Source organism: Mirounga angustirostris, unplaced genomic scaffold (genome assembly GCF_029215605.1).
Source record: "Mirounga angustirostris isolate CCGP_5_RB_7025 unplaced genomic scaffold, mMirAng1.0.hap1 SCAF_2, whole genome shotgun sequence".
Lineage (NCBI taxonomy): Eukaryota > Metazoa > Chordata > Mammalia > Carnivora > Phocidae > Mirounga > Mirounga angustirostris.
Genome location: NW_026991710.1, coordinates 170560678 through 170571455, shown reverse-complemented (window position 1 = coordinate 170571455; position 10778 = coordinate 170560678). Strand labels below are relative to the sequence as shown.

At 37.4% G+C, this 10778-nt stretch overlaps 1 non-coding gene and 2 pseudogenes across 1 annotated transcript; all 3 read left to right on the top strand.

The window, feature by feature from the left end:
- The first annotated feature begins 5316 nt into the window (after positions 1–5316).
- On the top strand, positions 5317–5420 carry LOC123849125 (U6 spliceosomal RNA). The gene has a single exon (XR_006791963.1). It is a non-coding gene; the product is annotated as a U6 spliceosomal RNA (small nuclear RNA).
- A 2586-nt stretch (positions 5421–8006) lies between these two features.
- Positions 8007–8345, top strand: LOC123847404 (large ribosomal subunit protein eL42-like; annotated as a pseudogene).
- A 142-nt stretch (positions 8346–8487) lies between these two features.
- On the top strand, positions 8488–9969 carry LOC123847405 (elongation factor 1-alpha 1-like; annotated as a pseudogene).
- The last annotated feature ends 809 nt before the right edge of the window (positions 9970–10778 follow it).

Sequence of the window (10778 nt, the reverse complement as noted above, 5' to 3'; positions counted from 1 at the left end):
TGTGTTTATATATGTTCACTGATACCACCCTGGTGGTGAAACATTTTTACCCTTTCTGTTGTTCATTCTTCTTTTTGATGTTTCCTTCTTTTGTCATTTCCTGTTTAAGGGACTTCTGCTAGCCATTTTTTCAGAGTAGGTTTATTAGCAACAAATCCCTTAGTTTTTCCTTCATGTGAGACTGTCTTGATTTCTACTTCATTCCTAAAGAATATTTTCACTGGATATAGAATTTGGGGTTGAAATTCCTTTTCTTTTCACACTTTAAAATGATGTGCAGCTTCTGCTTGGCCTCCATGCTCTCTGATGAGAAATCTACTGTCAGTTGAATTGTTTTCCCCTGTAAGTGGTAAGGTATTGTTCCTTTCTCATTGTTTTCAAGACTTTTTCTTTGTCTTTAGTTTTCAGAATTTTAACTGCACTGTGTTTTGATGTGAATTTCTTTGAATTCATCATGTTGGGTTTCTTTCAACTCTTTGAATCTGTAGGTTTATGACTTTTACCAAATTTGGAAGTTTTCAGCCATTATTTCTTTAATTACTTTTTCTGCCTCACTTTTTCCTCTTCTGGGACTCTGGTGATGCAATCCTTTAGTTACAGTACCATAGGTTGCTGAAGTTCTGTCTTTTTTTTTTTTTTTTTTGGTATATTTTCTCTCTGCTTTTAAGAAAGTTTCTATTGTTTTATCTTCATATTTACTGATTCTTCTTTCCTCCTGAACATTCTGTTCTGCGAATCCACTGATATTTTTATTTTAGTAAATATATATTTCAGTTCTAAATTTTTTCATTTGATTCTTTTTATATCTTTTGTTGCTTGCTGAAATTTTCTGCTTCTTTACTTTATTCAAGCTGTCCATTTTTTCATTTGTTTTAAGAATTTATTAATTACTCATTGACACTTTTATGATGGTTGCTTTATCACTATAGGATAATTCTAACTCTGTCATCTCAATATTGGTGTCTGTTGTCTTTTTTTGTTCAAGTTGAGATTTTCCTTGTTCTTTTTATGACGAACAATTGTCAGTTGAAACCTGGACATTTTTATATTATGTTATGAACCTTTGGACTTATTTAAAACTTTTTTTATCTGGCTTTCTATGACACTGCTCTGACAAGGAAGGAGGGTATGGGAGAGTGCTGCATTGTTGCTGCCATATCAAATAAAAGTCTATGATCCTTCATTGGCCTTCACTGACATCCAGTTAAGTGTGGGTGGCTCCTCATTACTGCTGGGCAGAGGTGGGAATTCCAGCTAGGACAGGAAGGAGTGCTTTATTATTGCTTCCCATGCAGCTCCATTGAATCACTAAGGGAGGGGGGCTTTGTTAACGCTGGATGGTGGTGAAAGTTCTGACTCTACTAGGCCTCTTCTAATACAATTCCAGCAGGAAATGAGTAGGTTTCCTTATTATTGCTGGATGGGTGAGTAGGGAGAAAATGTCCAGGTTCCCCACATTGTCTCTGGTGATACCGTAGGAGACGAAGAGGGGATAACTTCACCATCTAAGAGGGATAAAACTCTTAGCTTCGTACTCAACCTTCTCTGACACCACCACAGTGGTAAGGTGTTAAGGTGCCTCATTTCACCCTGGTGAGAATGGAAGTCTAGATTTCTAATTTGGCCATTGTTGACCTGGGTGAAGATGAAGTATGTTCTGTGCTGTTTGGCTGAAAAAAAGTAATTATTGCCTTAAAAATTTTCATTCTCTTATGCTACTCCTTTCCTGGTCCTTCAACTAGACTGAGCAAGTTTTTGTGAAGACTGGGGTTTTCTGTTTGTTTGTCTTTTTGGTTTGTGCCCATTTTTATTTATTTATTTTATTTTATTATGTTATGTTAATCACCATACATTACATCATGAGTTTTTGATGTAATGTTCCACGATTTGTTGTTTGCGTATAACACCCAGTGCTCCATTCACAATGTGCCCTCTTTAATACCCATCACCAGGCTAACCCATCCCTCCACCCCCGTCCCCTCTAGAACCCTCAGTTTGTTTTTCAGAGTCCATAGTCTCTCATGGTTTGTCTCCCTCTCCGATCCCCCCCTTCATTTTTCCCTTCCTACTATCTTCTTCTTCTTTTTTTTTTTTTTTTTAACATATATTACTTGTTTCAGAGGTACAGGTCTGTGATTCATCAGTCTTACACAATTCACAGCTGTGCCCATTTTTAAGTTGCTCCTTCCAGCCTGGGACATATGAGGCAAACTGAAAACCTAGGGGACTCTCCATGTATTGTTCCTCAACCTGGGGTCCCTAGCCATTCTACTTTTTTCCTTCCAATCTCTCTGAATCTCATGGTTGTTTTATACATAATATTCAACACATCTAATGTACCTGGTGGGAGGAATAGGAAAAAGTACATGTATTCCATCTTCCTAAAGTCAAACGTCTTTAGATTCCTTTTTGAATCTTATTGTTCCCTGGAATAAAATATATTCTAACCAAGGGAATATAATATTTGTACAGCAGCTTGATACTCTCTCATAGTCTCTTTGCTAAACTTGGATATCTGTTCTCCTATATTTAGCTCAAAGGTCAATATCCAAAATAGAGAAGGAGAAGAAAAAAATTAAAATGAAGTGTACTTTCTTTAATGTATATCTATATTACATATTGACAACTTCCCTTACACCTCTGGGCAGCAGACTTATTCCGTTTTTGGTCTTCTGGTTTCTAATGTAATTTTAACATGTGCTTATTGTTTCTAGCATTTTTAGAGATTTGCATATTTTCAATCCTACATGCTACAATTTTTAATTCTAAAAAATAGTTTCTCATTTTACACTACCATTTATTTAGTGTCCACTATGTATTTTACCAAGTGACATGTGTTTTGCCAGTGACTATACTATTGTTAATTTTAAAGTTATATGAATATAGGTTTTAGAGTTATTTATTCATAAAACATATTTTTTTAAGATTTTATTTGTTTATTTTAGAAAGAGAGAGCATATGTGAGCAGGGGGAGGGGCAGAGGGAGAAAGAATCTCAAGCAGGTTCTGCATCAAGCAGACTCCACACTGAGTGTGGAGCCTGATCCAGGGCTCAATCTCAGGACCCTGTGATCATGACCTAATCCAAAATCATGAGTCTGACACTTAACTGACTAGGCCATCCAGGCTCCCCTCGCAAAATATATTCATTCATAAAACATACTGACTACATGGAAAAATAAACAGACATGGTCTCAGTCTTCATGGATTTTGCAATCTGGTAGGAGAGGGAGAAAGAGATAAACAAGTAAGCAAACAAAAATATACAGTAACTATATGTTGTGGTGAATGTTCTGAATGACTTTAAAACATAGAGTAGTGGAGCATAACAGGGTAAAGCAACCTAGAAAGTTGAGTCGTCAAGGAAGGCCACACAGAGGAGTTGGTATTTAAGCTAAGCCTCGAAGGAACAAAAAGAAGTCATCCCTACAAAGCATGAAGCAGAGGGTGTCCTAGGCAATGAAGGGCAAGAGAAAAAGTAGAAAATATCATAAGGTAACACAAGAGGTGTAGTGAATGACCCCACTACATTCTGAAACTGCCTTCCAGGGATCATTTCCAGTTTGGCTTTCTTCAACTTTTCAAGATGTTGTTTCTGCCTACCATCTGCTCAAGCAGAAGGTGGTCAAGCCTCAGGGACATTGGCAGTGCCAGTTTTCCTGGTGCTCAGAAGCCTCTGGGCACTAGCTGATTACCCATTCCATCTGAATTCAAAAATCTCAAAACAATAACCTTTTCTCATCTATCCAATCTCCAAAGCACAAGCCACAAGGAAAGAAACTAAATGAAAAGGAATGTTTTGATGGAACAATTATAGACTGTAGACAGGGAATAGAATGCCAGAGTTCCAGTGCTAATTCTGCCATCCCTCATTTTTTTTTACATGTATAGGCAATTGCCTTCACTTGACAAATTATTCTTTTCTCCCTGGGAGGATGAAAATCTTAGAGGAAGAAAAGACCTTATAGATTCATCAGTATAGCTCTCAGCAGCACAACCAGGTATGCACTGATTTTCAACTTTCATATCAAGAGATCTACTACACCTCACAGCTGTTACACATAAAACCTGCCTTGTCTGAGCTCCCAGGAATTTAAACTAGAATAAATGCTAAGTGATCAGTCTACATGTGAATGTATGTATATAGTATTTATAAACATAATCTACACACATTTTTTGAAACACAAGTATAAAATAATTGCACAAATGCTTTGATTTCCTCAGAAGAACAGCTATCCATATGCAAGGAAATGATAATGTTAGAGAAGAAGCCAAGTACATACAGTTTTTCTTCCTCAAAGTATATTCCTACCTCTGCTAAAGGCAAAGATAGTTAACTAGTAATTGCCTCAGGAAAATGAGACACAAGAGAGCATTTTCTCTTTTCAGATAATGCTGAGCATCTTTCCAGAGGAGCATAAGACTTGACAAGAGGAAAAAGCATGGAAGAGTTTTGTTTTTAAGTGATCCAAACACCAACTGTCAGCCTCAAAAGAAAATAATATGCAAGACAGAAATAAAGATGAATGATGACTTAATCAGGACATTATTAGAAAGGGCACAGAGAATTTTAACTATACTACTTAAAAGTTGTTCTACTTTACAAAATCAAGGCATAATCTATGGCCAAAGATGAATCTAGCAAGAATTCAGATCAACTTCATGTTTCTGAGATTCTAAATTTTTTTTCTATGTTAGCCATAAGTAATTAACATAAATATAGTTTGATTGCAGTGACATACCCCACCTTATCCATTGCCTAGTGAACTTATTTGACATAAAAGTACCCACTCTACCTCTTCCAGGACCAACATCTTCCAAAGCATCTTCTGAAAGTCCCATTAAAGATTTAAGATATGTCTCAGAAAAAAAAAATCTCAGAAAAAAGATTCCATGTGAAGTTAAATTCAAGAAATATAGAGTGAGGGGTGCCTGGGTGGCTCAGTCAGTTAAGAGTCTGCCTTCAGCTCAGGTCATGATCCCAGTGTCCTGGGATCAAGTTCCGCATCAGGCTTCATGCTCAGCAGGGAGCCTGCTTCTCCCTCTCCCTCTGCCTGCCTGTCTGCCTACTTGTGATCTCTCTCTCGCTCTGTCAAATAAATAAATAAAATCTTTTTTTAAAAAAAAAAGAAATATAGAGTGAAATGAAACTACTTGTACATCTTCTTCAAAGATCTTAGCTGCATTTCCCACATACATTTGAGCAAAGAACACCTCTATGAATCAAGAGAGAGATTCTAGTGTTCCTTAAAACATAACTTGGGAACAAAACCCTGGGCACTCTAATCAAGCTGCAGTATCAAACCACAATTCTTATTTGCTTCAGCAGCACGTATATTAAAATTGGAACAATACAGAGAAGATTAGCCTGGTGCCTGAACAAGGATGACATGCAAACCACAATTCATGGAATCCCTGTGTGAAACCAAAAATTACTTCCCCTTTCATGTTGCAAAAATGTTCCATGGGATATGAATCTGATATCATTTGCCACTTAAGGTGCACAGCTTTGTGCTCTTATAACTTTCAAAAGCACAGAATGTTTTCCTTTATTCTCCTAATCTACCTCAACACTTGTATTCTACAATGTGATTATCTAATCTAGTTTTGTAGCCCAGAGTAAGCACCAGGGAATTTACCCTCAATATTCTCATCCTTGTTTTTTTGTCTTTTATATTATGTATCTTTTGCTAGTTATAAATAATAAATTCATGCTCATTGTAGGAATTTAACCAAAATATAAGAAAACTAAAATCATATGATTTGATATTGTATAAAAGTATCTTAAAGTTTATATTGAGTAATAAATACTTAAGAATAAACAAGAACATCATGAAGCAAAATAACAGGATAAAGGTAGTATAGGAATTTGCCTTACCAGATATCAAAATATACTAAAAATTCACTTAATATGGAATGGACAAGTAGATTATGGGAACCAAACAGAAAATCCAAAAATAGATCCAAGAAAATATAATAATTGAACATATGACAAAGGGGTATTTGAATTCAGTGGGGAAAGATGATGTATTTTTAAAGGATACATGGACAATAGTTATATGTTAAAAAGAAAACAAAATTATATCCCTTCCTCACACTATATACAAAAATAAATTACAAATGGATTATACACTTAAATTTATTTTTTTAATGAGACAATAAAACTCTTAGCAGAAAATCTAGAAGAGTGCATGTTAAAAATTTAAAGATGACAAGGATGCAGAGAAAGGGGAACCCTCCTACACTGTTGGTGGAAATGCAAGCTGGTGCAGCCACTCTGCAAAACAGTATGGATGTTCCTCAAAAAGTTGAAAATAGATCTACCCTAAGACCCAGCAATTACACTACTGGGTATTTACCCAAACGATACAAATGTAGTGATCCGAAGGGGTATGTGCACCCCAATGTTTATAGGAGCAATGTCCGTAATAGCCAAACTATGGAAAGAGTCAAGATGTTCATCAAGAGATGAATGGATAAAGAAGATGTGGTATATATATATATATATATATATATATATATATATACAATGGAATATTATGCAGCCATCAAAAAATGAAATCTTGCCATTTGCAACAACATGGATGGAACTAGAGGGTATTATGCTAAGCCAAACAAGTCAATCAAAGAAAGACAAGTTTCATATAATCTCACTGATATGAGGAATTTGAGAAACAAGACAGAGGATCATAGGGGAAGGGAGGAAAAATGAAACAAGATGAAACCAGGGAGGAAGACAAACCATAAGAGACTCTTAATCTCAGGAAACAAACTGAGGGTTGCTGGAGTGGTGGGGGGTGGGAGGGATGGGGTAGCTGGGTGATGGACATTGGGGAGGGTATGTGCTATGGTGAGCACTGTGAATTGTGTAAGACTGATGAATCACAGACCTGTACCTCTGAAAAAAATAATACATAATATGTAAAAAAAAAAAAAATTTAAAGAAGAGAAAACATTCTAAACCAAACAAGAAACCTAAGCCTACAAATAAATAAACTTAAAATATGTAAATATGTAAACTTTTATATGCCAAAATACATAATAAAAAATAAATGATCGGCCTTGAAAAAAATAATACAGATGACAAACTAAGTGCTTATATTTGAAATACACAAGGATTGTTTTAAAATACAAGAAAAATACAAACAACCCTATAGAAAAGTTGGCAAAACTGGGAAAAGGCAATTCATGGCATAGAAAATTTTAATGACAAAATTAATACTAATTAGGTAAATTCACTTTAACATAACCACAAAATATAACTTTATACCACTAAGATTAGCAAATATTTTTTAAAACAGTATTTATTGCTAGCAGAGATAGGAGATGAAAACATAAATTGTTACCATCTTTGTAGAATGTTGAAAGAAATCTGGCAAGAGCAATTAAAAGTAAACATACCAGGGTGCCTGGGTGGCTCTGTCAGTTGCGAGTCTGCCTTAGGCTCAGGTCGTGATCCCAGGGTCCTGGGATTAGGCCCCACATCAGGCTCGCTGCTCAGCGGGAAACCTTCCTCTTCCTCTCCTGCTTCCCCTGCTTGTGCTCTCTGTCAAATAAATAAATAAAATCTTTTTTAAAAAATTAAGAAAAGAAAAAAGAAAAACAAATAAAAGTAAACATACCCCCTGCCAAAAAAAGTAAACATACCATTTGACACTGAATTCCTGCTTCTGGTCATACTTCCCATTGAAAAAATTCTCAGTTAATATGAACATAAGTATATAGATAATTAATATGAAATTATTTGTAGTGACAAAAGATAAAAATGAGTTTTTCTTTCACTGGGAAGTAGAAAGATAGAAAAAGAAGAGGATTAAGAATACAATGGACTCTGAAAAACAAACTGAGGGTTCTAGAGGGGAGGGGGTGGGGGGATGGGTTAGACTGGTGATGGGTATCATGGAACACTACATCAAAAACTATTGATGTAATGTATGGTGATTAACATAACATTAAAAAAAAAAAAGAGTACACTTATCTTGCCCTGCCGGTAGCGCTCTCGCAAACATGGTGAATGTTCCTAAAACCGCCAGACTTTCTGCAAGAAGTGTGGCAAGCACCAGCCCCACAAAGTGACACAGTACAAGAAGGGCAAAGATTCTCTTTATGCCAAGGGAAAGCAGCATTATGACAGGAAGCAGAGTGGCTATGGTGGGCAGACTAAGCCGATTTTCTGGAAAAAGGCTAAAACTACAAAGAAGATTGTGCTGAGACTTGAATGTGTTGAGCCCAATTGCAGATCTAAGAGAATGCTGGCTATTAAGAGATGCAAGCATTTTGAACTGGGAGGAGATAAGAAGAGAAAGGGCCAAGTGATCCAGTTCTAAGCTTCATATTTTGTTAATATTATGAGACAATAAAATCTTGAGGTTATGTTCACTTCAAAAAAAATAAGTAAATAAAAAAGAACACGCTTATCCCTTTTTTCACAATGGGCTTGCCACCAGAACACAGGTGTAGTGACAACAACCACTAAACCTAAAGCAAAATGGGAAAGGGAAAGACTCACATCAACATCGTCCTCTTTGGACACATAGATTCAAGCAAGTCTACTACTGCTGGTCATCTGATTTACAAATGTGGTGGGATTGACAAAAGAACTATTGAAAAATTTGAGAAGGAGGCTTCTGAGATGGGAAAGGGATCCTTCAAGTGTGCTTGGGTCTTGGATAAACTAAAAGCTGAATGTGAACATGGTATCACCATTGATATCTCCCTGTGGAAATTCGAGACCAGCAAGTATTATGTGACCATCATTGACTTTATCAAAAACATGATCACAGACACATCTCAGGCTGACTGTGCTGTCCTGATTGTTGCTGCTGGTGTTGGTGAATTTGAAGCGGGTATCTCCAAGAATAGGCAGATCCGTGAGCATGCCCTTCTGGCTTACACACTGGGTGTAAAACAACGAATTGTTGATGTTCACAATATGGATTCCACTGAGCCACCCTACAGCCAGAAGAGACATGAGGAAATCATTAAGGAAGTCAGCACCTACATTAAGAAAATTGGCTACAATCCCAACACAGTAGCATTTGTGCCAATTTCTGGTTGGAATGGTGACAACATGCTGGAGCCAAGGGCTAACATGCCTTGATTCAAGGAATGGAAAGTCACCCATAAAGATGGGAATGCCAGTGAAACCACATTGCTTAAAGCTCTGGATTGCATTCTGCCACCAACTCGTCCAGCTGACAAGCCCTTGCATCTGCCCCTCCAGGACATCTACAAAATTGGTGGTATTGGTACTATCCCTGTGGGCCGAATGGAGACTGGTATTCTTAAACCTGGCATGGTGGTCACCTTTGCTCCAGTCAATGTTACAACTGAAGTAACGTTTGTTGAAATGCACCATGAAGCTTTGAGTGAGGCTCTTCCTGGGGACAATGTGGGCTTCAATGTCAAGTACGTATTGTCAAAGATGCTCATTGTGATAACATGGATGGTGACAGCAAAAATGACTGACCAATAGAAGCTGCTGGCTTCAGAGCTCAGGTGATTATTCTGAACCATCCAAGCCAAATCAGTGCTGGATATGCATCTGTGTTGGATTATCACACAGCTCACATTGCTTACAAGTTTGCTGAGCTGAAGGAGAAGATAGATCATCGTTCTGGAAAAAAGCTGGAAGACAGTCCCAAGTTCCTGAAATCTGGTGATGCTGCCATTGTTGATATGGTTCCTGGCAAGCCTATGTGTGTTGAGAGCTTCTCTGACTATCCTCCTCTGGGCCGTTTTGCTATTCGTGACATGAGACAGACGGTTGCTGAGGGTGTCATCAAAGCAGTGGACAAGAAGGCAGCTAGAGATGGCAAGGTCACCAAGTCTGCCCAGAAAGCTCAGAAGGCTAAATGAATATTATCCCCAATACCTGCCACCCCAGTCTTAATCCGTGGTGGAAGGACGGTCTCAGAATTGTTTGTGTCAATTGGCCATTTAAGTTTAATAGTAAAAGACTGGTTAATGATAACAAAGCATCATAAAACCTTCAGAAGGAAAGGAGAATATTTTGTGAATCATTTGTTGTGTGTGTGTGTGTGGCGGTTTTAAGTTAGTAGTTTTTTAAAGTCAGTACTTTTTAATGGAAATTACTTGACCAAAAATCTGTCATAGATGGGCACCTGGCTGGCTCAGTCGTTAAATGTCTGCCTTCGGCTCAGGTCATGATGCCAGGGTCCAGGGATCAAGCCCGGCATCAGGCTCCCTGTTCAGCAGGAAGCCTGCTTCTCCCTCTCCCACTACCCCTGTTTATGTTCCCTCTCTCAGTGTGTCTCTATCAAATAAATAAATAAAATCTTAAAAAAAAATCTGTCATAGAATTTTGAGACCCATTAAAACAAAAGTTTAATGAGAAAAAAAAGAGTACACTTACCTTGATGAGCACTGAGTAACACATAGAATTGTTGAATCATTGTATTACACACAGAAAACTAATATAACACTGTATGTTAATTATACTTAAATAAAAAATCTTATTTTTTAAAGAAAAGCACAGATCCCATAAACAATGACAAAAACCAGGATCAACTAAAAATTATACCTTTTCTTGACCCCATTGGAGAAGTTGGAGTAACCAGAGATGGATAGGCCCCTCCCAGGAGAGACAAAATAGACTGACTAGCTTGTGACAGAGCACAGGGAGAGGAGCTGGCTATTCCAGCTACTCTCATGGGTTCATTTGGAGGCTCTCTTTCACAGAACCTCATCAGGGGCTCACAAGAATACTGGTGACAGGGCAGGGGAACAGAGCAAACCCCCGTCACACACCGGCTTTGC